The 13,172-nt window shown below is 38.5% G+C and overlaps 1 protein-coding gene across 9 annotated transcripts in view; it reads left to right on the forward strand.

Annotated features, from left to right (window-relative positions):
• rg (rugose) overlaps positions 1 to 13,172 on the forward strand; it is a 796,531-nt gene that overhangs the window by 206,943 nt on the left and 576,416 nt on the right. The gene's annotated exons all lie outside the window — the stretch shown is intronic.

Raw genomic sequence — 13,172 nt, forward strand, 5'->3', positions numbered from 1 at the left:
GTTAAAATAAGTAGAATCTACATATATACTTTGCTGTATTTATTCATTAAAAGTATGTTTACCGTTTCAGTACCGCAAACTAGTAGTACAAATACTTAAACAAACAATAACAAGAAAATTTTCTTTTGAAAAAGATTGAACAAAAAAAAAATATATAATGCGCAATACACCTCCGAAGAGAATAAGGCCGAGCTTCTAGTCCAATTTGCCTCGTGCTAACTTTAGTTTTTCTAACAGGATGGGATCTTCATGTTTTACCCCCGCTCCGACGTCATCTGCATGGCAGCTGAGTTCTCACTGAGAGGTTTTTTATGGCAGAAAAACAATCGGGGAGTTTGCAAATCACTACCGAGGGGCGACCTCGCTGGGAAACATTTTTTTCTAATTAAAAAAAAAAAAACTTGTTTCTTAACACGAGACTTGAACCTAGTATCTTCGGTGTGGTGGTCGCAGCACGCTACCACTACATCACGGAGGCCTTGAAAAAGATCAGACAAAATATTTTGCCAAACGCGCGCTATTTGATTTTGCTGGAGTAAACATAATTATCTTTAATTTGTTATTTTCGTTTGTTGGTTGAATTCACCCGAAAGTTCCCTCAGTATAGAAATAGCGCCCACGAAGCTTTTTTGTTTCATTTTATACTTAACAAGGTGCCGAAAAAGTCATAAAATAAAATGAATCTAGGCATTCATTTCGCGCTCCGGTTTGTTGTGCTAAGCTGCGTTTTGATATATACGAGTGCGCAATTTCGCCGTGTTAAGGACAATATTTCGGATATAAAGAATATCCCGTATTTAGTAGCCATTAATTATAAAGACAAATATCATTGTGCTGGTTCATTGGTCACTCTGAAAGTGGTAGTTACAGCTGTGCCTTGCGTGAAAAACCTTCAACTGAAGTTCATTACCGTTGTAGCTGGTTTGACCAATTTAAATGAAACTGGAAAACGTCGCCCAGCGACGACTGTATTTAATTCACCACATTATGTATATTATTCAAACTTTATGAATATTGGTGCGATTGTAGTCCTTAAACCCTTTATCAAGAGTCGTAAAGTAAAACCAATACCGCTTTGCCAAACTAAATTAACATCAGGGACAACAATGCAAGTTAGTGGATGGGGTTCAGCAAGTTCATTTAATATTACATATAGCAATGAACTCCGAACTAGTATAGTGAATGTAATACCACTGCTGGAATGTCGGACTTGTTTCACGGGGACAAAGTTCAAGGTAGCGAACTCACTTATTTGTGCTGGAGGTGGTTACAATGGTGTGCCTTATGCTGGCGATGGAGCACCGGGAATTGTGAATGGAGAACTTTGTGCAATGGCCGTAGCTAACACGCGGCTTGAGGGATATCCGCATCTATATACAAATTTAACTAATGTAAGAATTCGAAACTATGTAGAAGCCATTATAAAGAAACCTTATTTCAAATTATAAATAAATCTTCTCTTGAAAAGTATGTGCTGATAGCCTGGCAATCATTAGACTGCCGATAGATTGCTGTTATTCTGTTTTTGTTTTTGTTTTCGATTCGTGTGTGTACCTAAATTATAGTTTAATTTGTTACAATTATACAGTTACAATCACAGTCTCTTGATTGTGAGTTCCAAACTCATTGCGAGCATTATGTCGTAGCAATATGGGAGTGTCATGTACAGTGACGGAAAAAATAACAGGGACTACTTACTGACAAATGTTAAATCAAATATATCAGCACTACTTTAATATGCTTCTTCAATAAAAATAACAAATAAGGGTGGCTCTTTTGCCGGAATGAGCTTATCTAATTTTCATTTTATTTGGGAAAATGTGAATGTGAGTGAAAATTTAGTTTAGCTTGAAAAAAATAATAGGGACAATTTAATTTGGTTAATATTTTTGCACTGCAAATGGGTAAAAATTTGTTTTCTATATATTCCTTGCCATCAGTTTCAAGCTAATCAATTCAGGAATCATAAGACCACGGCACATTTCTCAAATTTTGACAATAAAAATGTATTCAAGTAAAAGCAAGTTTGTTCTTTTTTGTTTATGAGTTTTGCCCTATCATGGATATGGGTGCAGTAGGTAAGTAGAAGGAGAGAAATAAGCACCGCTTAACGGTTAAACGATTTTGGACGCCCAAATCGCTTCTTCGCTGATCCTTCCAGCGGAGTGTGGGCCGCCCTTTTCGTCTGCTGGGCGGGCTCCGATAAAAATACTTTTTCAGCCGGAGCATCATCATTTATTTGCAAAACACGACCTGGCCAGAATAGTTGCGACGTTTAAATTTGCTGGGCTATGTTGATGTCAGCGTGAAGCTTCGGTACTCGTTGTCGCCAACGCGTAGGGGTCAGTAAATCTTTCGAAGACTTTTTCTCTCGAACTTTCCAAAAGCCGCATCATCTGATGTTGTCATGGTCCATGCGTCTGCACCAAATAGCAGGACGGGAACGATAAGTGACTTGTAGAGCACGATTTGCGTTTGCCGAGAAATTACTTTAACAACTTTTTCAAGAGTAATTATTCGCTGGATTTCAAAGCTGATGTTGTTGTTTGTGTTAATGCTGGTTCCCAACTAAACGAAGCATTTTACTGTTTCCAAGTTATGACTGCTAATGGTAGCGTGGTTGCCTAGGCGCATATAGAGCTACTTCGTTTTGTCCTCATTCACCTTTAAACCCATCTTTTCCATTTCGTTTTCTAGTTTGGAGTTAGCAGAACTTAAGCCGCGGGCATTCAGGCCGATGATATTAATTTCGTCATTTCGCCAGAGTGCGCTAGTAATGGCACGGTTTTTATAGAATAATGGCTAAATCAACTCAGCTCTTCAACCTGATTATTTCGGTATACTTAATGGTGGGCCTATCTATTTTCCTTTAAGGACTTACAATTTTCGGTTTCGTGACGAAATTAATATACAATTTCATTTTCATGAAAGGTATAAAAAGGGGTAATGTGTGTAAATTCTTATGTCGCGGTTTTTTTGCCTTGATATGGCGTATAGTGAAAATCGGGTCGATGGTAGATTTACCAGGATTGAAGCCGCAGTGATAAGGTCCAGCCGATTCGCGGTTGGCTTCAAACAAGGCTAATTCTGTGATAGGTAGCGCAGTTTGCAGTTTCCCCCTTCTTGTGGACTGGCATGCACTCGTCGGTCCATACTTTGCAAAGAAGCTGTTGCATGCCCCTTACCAACTCATCGTCGCCGCTTTTGATAACCTCCGCAGCAATGCAACGGCCTGTTTCCGAATTTTCCGGTAAAATTTGCGGGCGTTATTCCTGGTGGCTACAAGCGGAAGCTTGCACTCACGCCTTTTTGCATCATGTTTTTTCTGTCTGTAAAGGCGTCTCGCTTTCCTTTTCAACTCGCGATATCGTTCGCACACTCTTATTGTTTCAACGTAGTCCTGTAGATAGTGTCTTTTCTTTCGGTAGCAACGCGGAATTCTTCATCGTGCCAGGTATTTTTCCGTGGTAGACGGTAATCAATTTCTTCCTCTGCGGTGGTTCCAGATGATTTTGTTTAGGGCACACTTTGTTGGGCCGCTTGCTTTTTTTAATTTTATTGTTACAGTGTTCCTGTAAGAATTTTATACAATGCAGATAGGTATTCAAGAGAGAAATTATTTCTAAAAGGGGTAAGTATTCGAGAAAGGTAAGTATTTTTGAAATGTATAAGTATTTTACAAATTACAGGTAAGTATTGAAAGGATAAGCAAGTATATTATATGTGAATATTTGTATAAGTATATATATTTATTTGACCGATTTTAAATTTTGATGATATTTGAGCTCGTGCCTTCAAAGGGAGGGATTTAAAAGTTTTTCAAAATACTTTGAGGCTCTGTCGGCTTTGTTGAAAAGTTCACGCTGATATAGAGGAATGCTAAGACAGAATTTCTTGAGATGGGAGACCGCAGAGTCTAGTGATGTTTCCGGTATCTGCTTTGCTGCAATAATCGACCAGAGGCACAGTTGATCGGCGCCTGCATGGAGTTTGATAACTCGACCCAAGCGCCACTCATGTGGGAGTGTAGGTCATCTTTCATGACAACCATATCGCCTTTTAAATGCATCAGTTGTCAGGCTTGTGCTTCACTCAAGATGAACCCCCTTTGTAGAGCAGCAAACGAGTGCGCAATGATTTCCGCTGGGAAACTATGGCGTTGAGTTTATATAGTAACCGGTCGTTTTTGTGTGTGACGGATGAACTGTGACATATAGGCCGCAATAGGGATATGACGAAAAACGTTAAAATAATTCGACGGTATTGATGGTATGGTGTGTTTTCTTGCGAAGGGTTGGAATACGAGGGGTATACTTGGGTCAGAATGTGTTCGGGTTACAGTGCCACTGGGGTCCAATCCACCATAACGAGCAGTCAACTAAATATTGCATTATCGGGTTCTCCAGTCTGCGGGCTGTCACCACTGGCCACGTGACGTCAATTGGCGTTGCTGTCGTCCTGTAGAATTTGGGTTATTGTTTTTGTCACATAACTTTTCCATGCGTTTGGCGGCTTTTCTAGCCAGTTCAACACGATGGAGGAATCTGCCCAAGATGTCATTCGTGTGGCGGCAACCTTCATTGAGCTTGAGTTTGAGCTATTAATTTCGGCAATATAAACCGCTTCTCAAATTTAAAAAAATGCTTTTTTTTTTTGTGTCATAAGGCCAATCCACGTATAGAGTTTCATCACTTTATCGGTCTTTGGTATTAAAATATTGAACCTTTTATATTTTTCGATATTTTCGATATCGAAAAGGCAACGCATTATACCAATTTTCGTAAAGATATCTCAATTTTACCTAAGTTGTTGTATTAACGGCGGATGAACGACGGACATGGCTCAATCGAAATCTTTTTTGATGCTGATCATATTGATGCAAGCCAGTCTGTCTCGATTCATTTATTCGATTACCTACAACCCTTAGCAATCAAAAATCAAACCCCCACCCTTCGATCTTTTCGAACAAATTTTATTCACTGTTCGATTTGTCTGAAAGTCGTTATATAGGTAGCCCTTTGCCTAGATAAGTATTTACGACATTTTTTTTCTGGGTTATGGAGCAGGAACCGACTTGGGATGAGACTGGGACTGGGACTGGGACGTAGATTTGGACGGGGACTGGGACTGGTTACAAGGGATGGAGAAGAATAAGAAGAACTAAAGATGAATGAAAAGCGGGAAGGAGAAAGATATAGAATTAGACGAAGATAGAGACATAGGTATAGATAGAGCGGGAAATATGTGATGGAAAAGACGGAGGGGAAGAAAGAGACGCAGAAAAGAGAAAGGCAGAGGGCATAAAATGATAATGAAAAGGGGTAGGTAGGGGTGGGAAAGTAAGAGGTAAAAACTACTTAAAACCTATACAGATAGACCAAAAGTGGAGCGGAACAACGTCTGCCGGATCTGTTAGTTATTACATATAAAAAGATTATGGGAAGTGGGTTATGATGGATTTATTTGAGGCAATGTAAACTCAATTTCTATATTCCTACAGAAGACATCTAAAACTTATTAACTTTAACGAATATGTGAAAGATGAACAGACGTTTACACCCCTAACAAATTAACGTCTCACATAACTTCCATAAAGCCAGTGATGTCAAAACGTGTAATTATCTCCCAATCGTGTGACTTTTTTACACAAAATAAGCAAAACCGGCAAAAGCGATTCCTGCTAGCTAACCGAACAAAATGTAAGAATTTTAGAAATTAGACAATTGAACAATAATCTGTATAATAGCACGTTTTTTTATTAAGAACCAACCAATTACGCGCAAACGCGAGAAGCTCCTTAAAACTCGAAAGAAAAATTTCTAAGTTCGGACAATTTTTGGAAATTTCACGATTCTGGTACACCTAGCAAAGTTTTACCCCCGTTGTTGTTGTTAAAGCAGTAACTACATTTTATTTCTTTTTTCGCTCATGATAAATTGTTATCAGGTTCCGGTAAATCCAAGTTGCAGGATAGCTCGTCGCGGAAGTTACTTAAAAAATGGTTTACAAAATTTCTAAATTTCGTATTGAAATTTGCGAAAAAACATCAAGCGAAACTTATATAAAGGAAGTTATAATATTTAGAATCTACTTATGTTCTTAGCTGTATTTATTAATTAAAAGGACTTTTACCGTTTCAATACCCCAAATTAGTAGTACAAATACGCAAACAAACAATTACTAGGAAATTTTCTTTTGAAGAAGATTAATAAAAATAAGTACAACGCGCAATACAACTCCGAAGAGATTTAGGCCGAACTACTCTTCCAGTTTGCCTCGTGCTTGCTTAAATTTTTTTTTTAAATCGACAGGGGACCTTCATGTTTCACGCCGACTCTGACGGCATCTGCATGGCGGCTGAGTTTTAACTGAGAAGTTTTTTTTAGCAGAAAAATACTCGGAGTGTTTTAAAAATTACTACCGAGGGGCGACCCCGCTTAGAACATTTTTTTTTGTAATTGAAAAAATTTGTTTCTTAACACTGGACGTGAATCCAGAATCTTCGGTGTGGTGAGCATAGCACGCTACCACCACGTCAAGGCGCCCTTGAAAAAGATTACACAAAATACTTTGCCTAATTAGAGATATTTAGTTTTGATAAGAATATGCCTAATTATCTTATCTTCGTAGAGCAAAAGCTGTTTGTTCATCTGATTTTGAAACTTTGGTAGGTAAATTCAACAAAAAATTCCATTAATATAGAAATAGCGCCCGCAAAACTTTTCTTGTTTCATTTTATACTTAACAAAGGTTGGAGGCTATAATGAATTTACGCAATCGTCTCGCGCTCCACGTTTTTATGCTTAGCTGCGTTTTGATATATATGAGTGTGCAATTTTACAGTGTAAGGGGCAATTCTTCCGATATAGAAGATTATTCACATTTGGTAGCAATTTATTATAAAAAAAAATATCATTGTGTTGGTTCATTGGTCAGTACGAGCTTGGTTGTAACATCTGCGACTTGCGCGACATATCTTGAAGTGAAACGCGTCGTCGTTGTAGCTGGTATAACCAATTTAAATGAGACTGGACAACGTCGCACAGCGAGAAGTGCATTTTATTCACCTTATTATGTATATTATACAAACTTTATGAATATTGGTGTGATTATAATGCATAAACCCTTTACCACGGGTCCTAATATAAAACCAATAGAACTTTGCAATATTGAATTAACATCGGGCACAACAATGCAAGTCAATGGTTGGGGTTCACCACATCCAATCAGTATAAAATATAACAAACAACTCCGAACTAATATCGTAAATGTAATACCATATCAGGAGTGTGCGGCTCGTTTCAAGGGGACAAAGGTCAAGGTGGCAAAATCACTGATTTGTGCTGGAGGTGGTTACAATGGTGTGCCTTATGCCGGCCCTGGAGCACCGGGAATTGTGAATGGACGACTTTGTGCGATGGCGGTAGATAAGAAAATTGAGAATTATCCGCATCTGTATATAGATTTAAATAATGGAAGGATTTTAAGCTTTTTAAATGGCTTTATTTCAAATCGTTAAAAAGATTTTTTTATTATAAATTCTCTGCTGACGTGTATGTTATACTTCTATATTGCTAGTATAGACCACGTACATTCGCAAGCATCGGACTGCCGATATATTTGCTCTATAATGTTTTTGTTTTTGTTTTCGATACGAGTATATATCTTAATTATAGTTTATTTTGTCAAATTTATACAGTGACAATCACTTGATTGTGAGTTCCAAACTCATTGCGAGCATATTGTCCTAGCAATATGGGAGCGTCATGTACAGTGACGGAAAAAATAATAGGGACAACTTACTGACAAATGTTAAATCAAATATATCAGCACTACTTTAATATGCTTCTTCAATAAAAATGACAATTAAAGGTGACTCTCTTGCCGGAATGAGCTTATCTAATTTTCATTTTATTTGGGAAAATGTGGATGTGAGTGAAAATTTAGTTTAGCTTGAAAAAAATAATAGGGACAATTTAATTTGGTTAATATTTTTGCACTGCAAATGGGTAAAAATTTGTTTTCTATATATTCCTTGCCATCACTTTCAAGCTAATCAATTCAGGAATCATAAGGCCACGGTACATTTCTCAAATTTTCACAATACAAATGTATTCAAGTAAAAGCAAGTCTGTTGTTTTTTGTTTATGAGTTTTGCCCTATCATGGATATGGGTGCAGTAGGTAAGTAGAAGGAGAGAAATAATCACCGCTTAAGCGTTTAAATGATTTTGGCCATCCAACAAGGCGCACAAATCGCTTCTTCGCTGATCCTTCCAGCGGAGTGTGGGCCGCCCTTTTCCTCTGCTGGGTGTTCTTCGATTAAAGTGCTTTGTTAGCCGGGGCGGCATCTTTCATTCGCATAACATGACCTAACCAGCGTAGCCTCTGCGTTTTAATTCGCTGGACTATGTTGATGTCTGCGTAAACCTGGTATAGCTCATCATTTAGTCTTTTTCGGTAATCGCCGTTGCCAACGCGTAGAGGTCCGTAAATCTTTCGACGAACTTTTCTCTCGAACACTCCCAAAGCCGCCTTATCTGATGTTGTCATGGTCCATGTTTCTGTGCCATGTAGCAGGACGAGTACGATAAGTGACTTTTTGGATATAATGTTCGTTATCCGAGAGAAGACTGTAATTTTCATTTGCCTAATTAGTCCAAGGTAGCATTTATTGGTAAGCGTGATTCTTCGCTGGATTTTAGTGCTGATGTTGTTGTTTATGTTAGTGCTGTTTCCAAAATAAATGAAGTCTTTTACTATTTCGAAATTATCGCTGCTGACGGTGACGTGGCTGCTATGGCGAAAATACGCTGACTCTTTGCTTGAATACAGCAAGTATTTCGTTTTGTCGTCATTCACCTTTAAACATATATTCTCCGCTTCTTTTTCTAGCTTGGAGTAAGCATAACTTATGGCGCGGGTGTTCAGGCCGATGATATCAATGTCATGAGCATATCGCAGTAATTGCACGCTTTTATAGTATATTGTTCCAGGGCGGTTAAGTTCTGCAGCTAGTATAATTTTCTCCAGCATCAAATTAAAGAAATCGCATGATAGGGGGTCATCCCGTCTGAAACCTCTTTTAGTTTCGAACGGATCGGGGAGGTCCCTCCCGATTCTGTCTGAGCTGAAGGTGTTGCTCATTGTGATTTCCCACAGCAGTATAAGTTTTGCGGGGAAACTGAATTCAGACATAGCAGCATATAGGCAATTCTTTTGCGTGCTATCGAAGGCGTCTTTAAAATCGACGAAGAGGTAATGTGTGTAAATTCTTTTGTCTCTGGTTGTTTTCCCTGATTTAGTGAAAATCTGATCGGTGGCTGATTTACCAGGTATGAAGCCGCACTGATAAGATCCAATCAGCCGATTCACGGTTGCTGGCTTCAATCCACGCTGCAGGATTCCCTTTCTTGTGGACTGCGCAAAAAGTATGTAAACTAAAGTCGCCTGGCATGCATTCGCCCGGTTATATTGAATGTTTTTGTCAAATTTGCAAGCGTTATTCCTGGTGGCTAGGAGCTCGAGATCCTCCAACTCACGCCTTTTTCATCTGCTTTTTATACTCAGTTGAGTAGAGCTCACAGAGTATACGAATTTTTTTCGCATAACGGTACCCCGTAACGCCATAAACTAACGAGATATATATAGACTCCCATATATCAAAATGATCCGGGCGAAAAAAGAAATTCATTTAGCCATGTCCGTCCGTCCGTCTGTCCGCAAACACCATAACTTGAGTAAATGTTGAGCTACCTTATGTAAATTTGGTGTGTAAGTTCTTGGGTACTCATCTCAGATCGCTATTTAAAATGAACGAAATCGGACTATAACCACGCCCACTTTTTCGATATCGAAATTTTCGAAAAACCGTAAAAGTGCGATAATTCATTACCAAAGACGGACAAAGCGATGAAGCTTGGTAGGTGGGTTGACCTTATGACGCAGAATAGAAAATTAGTAAAATTTTGGACAATGGACATGGCAGCGCCCACATTTAAAAGAAGGTAGTTTAAAAGTTTTGCAAGCTGTAATTTGGCAGCTGGGTATGTAGTGTTCAGTTACACCCGAACATAGTCTTCGTTACTTGTTTTTCTTGTAAAGGCGTCTCGCTTTCTTCTAACTATTTAATTAAGTAAGTATTTCCCCCTCCATTTCTTCCTTAATTTGGATGACCTGCGCTGGAGTTGTCGATAGAGGTTTTATCTGGTTTTGTCATCTTCCCCTTCGTCTTTTTATACCCAGCTGTACTTATACAGAGGGTATTATAACTTTGATTTGATAATGGTTGGTTGTAAAGATATAAAGGAATCAAGATAGATATACACTTCCATATATCCAAATCACCAGTATCGAAAAAAATTTGAAATTTGATTAAGCCATGTCCGTCCGTCCGTTCGTCCCTTAACACGACAACTTGAGCAAATATTGAGATATCTTCACCAAATTCGGTACACGGGTTTATGTGGGCCCAGAATAAATTGGTATGGAAGATGAGCGAATTTGGACGATAACCACGCCCATCTTTTCAATAAAAAGTTAGATAACTCAAAAAGAAATACCGCTAAGCTAATGAAATTTGGTAGGTGGATTGGTTTTATGACAAAGAACATAAATTCCAAAAAATATTAAAATACGGGCGTGGCACTACCCACATTTAGAGGAAGAAAATTTGGCAGTTTAACAAGCCGTAAATATAAATGCGTTAAAGATATTACATTGAAATTTGACAGAGACACTATCCTTGCCAAATTATATAGATTGAGTGAAAATAATCAAAATCGGTTAAAGACCCCGCCCACTTTTCCTAATAACGCAGTCTTTTAACACTACTAACCACAGAAAGCAAACAACAACAGCGTTTCAAGTGCACAGATGGGTATATAATGCTCAATTTCACCCGCACTTAGACTTTCTTACTTGTTTATCTTCACTTCGTTCTGCATACCCAACACCTCCAGCATTTTTCTAGTAATATTTTTTTCTTAATACCAGCAGAACAAATGGCTTATCGAATCGACACCGACGGTTACATTTTTTTGTTTTGTCCTGCCGCACTTATCAAAAGGAAAGAGATTTAAGTAACGCTTTTTCCTTGCTGACAATCGCAATTGATTGTCGCTTAGCTTGTCATACACACAATTTTACTTCTCTCACAGTTTGCTACATTCTTGGTACCGCACGTTTTGTGAAAAGGAAAAAAGTGATTTATAGCTAATTGCAAGTGTAAAAATAGATGAATGGCGACTCACCCTAGAAATGCCCTTTTCGCTTGTTATTGTTGTAGTCGCTTGTCGTTTGCGCATGTTGCTACTTCTGAGTGGATGAAAAATTGCAATTTTTTCGAAATTTTCTTACAGGCGACGTTTGAATGGTCGCACCATTTTATTCTCTTTTGTTATTCTTTTATTGACTGTGCTTCTTTTAATTTTATTTTGCGTCTGCCGTAAGAACTACAAATGGTAGTGGCATAAGAAAATATATAATCGTCTAGCCGCTTTTTTGACCAAATATTGCCGAATTGTTTTTTTAGCTCGTTTTCGGTACTAAGACTTCAATTGATAATAAGCGAGTTAAAAAAAATTGCACAAATGATAGAGGCATTTCTTGAAAGCAAGACGTTGGGCGCTTCCCATGTTGTTGTTGTTGTATTAACGATAAAGATCCTCGCCGAAGGCTTTGGGGAGTGTTATCGATGTTGATGGTCCTTTGTCGGATATAGATCCGTTACGTTCCGGTAACAAAGCACCACTTAGGTACTAGCCCGACTATCTCGGGAACGATTTATATGGCCATCTCGCCCTCCTCACCCCCTAGTTCCATGATGAACGTGGGGTCGCCAGAGCCTCGGCTATTAATGAAACATGATTCGCCACGGGTAGGTGAGGTTGACAATTGGGTTGGAGAAGCTATATATTGCGCTGGCAACCCCTTGAGAGGGTTGCGGTACACAGCCCCTTCAATCACTTTGGTATTTTATTCGCCTCTTACGACAGGCATACTACCGCGGATATATTCTAATCCTCCTAATCCGCTGGGGGCGTAGACTCTAATATAATATATCAGCAGAGACCTGAGTGACTAATACCATAGAAATGGGGAAGCAATTACTCAGATAAGCCCTAGCTACGGGTTCTAGATTGTGAAGGAATTGCTTCAGGACTTAGAGAAGTGACTCCCAAGGGGATGATAACCTGGTAAATACTCAAAATAAGGAAATCTCTGAATATACTAAAAAATGTAATTGATTGATAAATCATCATTAGCCTTGCTAGCATAGACTCGGAGTTATAATGATAAAAAAAAAAACAAAAACAAAAAAAAAAACTGTTCTGTGGTGGGAACAACAGTCCAAAGGTACTGTAAAGAGTACCGAAGTGATCCGAAAAAGTCACGAACGGGTCCCGGAATTGGATTCCATCTATGTGATCCAAGTACCAAATAACATTGCTTGAGGTCAAATAGACTCAGTGCTATGGAGCTTTATGACAGAATTTCTAGAGAAAAGGTATATCGGGTGGCGGTTTGTAGGTTGGTCATGATGCATTTGCACACTCCTCCTCATTCACACTTAGATATCAAACAATATTGGTCTTATTAAAAGATTTATAGAGTAATTTCGACTTAAAAAGCTATTTTAATAGTAACTGTTTCAAGGGAACGTGCTACTCCTCTATCTGCGTGCCAAATTTCATTCACATACGTACGTCCAGCAGTTCTTGTACTCACATCTCCCAAAAAATCCTCGCATTTTGTCTTCACAACTACAATACAAAGCTAGCGAGAGTTTAAGATGAACGAGAGCCACATTTTCAAAGGAAGGATGAAAAAAAAAAAAATCGAAGTAGACTTCTCCACTTAAAATTTAATCTTCTTCCCATTCGCACATGCGCCTTACTCAACCTCCTTCTTCTCATCTTTTAGCTTTAATCACTTATTTGTATTCATTTCAGAGAATTCTCAAATGTCTCTCGCCTGTCATAGTGTGCCAACTTTTTGCAAATTTGCATTTTTTAATCGAATTTCTATCAGCGTGACATTAAACCAACATACCCACTACATATGCAAAGGCTTTTAGGAATGAGCACACATTTTTAGGCGCCACAAAAATTCGTTCGAAGAAAGAAAAAAGTTATTTGACTTCACTTTCAAACGTCATTTGCTCTTACTCGT

This window comes from Eurosta solidaginis, chromosome 4 (genome assembly GCF_040869045.1).
Source record: "Eurosta solidaginis isolate ZX-2024a chromosome 4, ASM4086904v1, whole genome shotgun sequence".
Taxonomy (NCBI): Eukaryota; Metazoa; Arthropoda; class Insecta; order Diptera; family Tephritidae; genus Eurosta; species Eurosta solidaginis.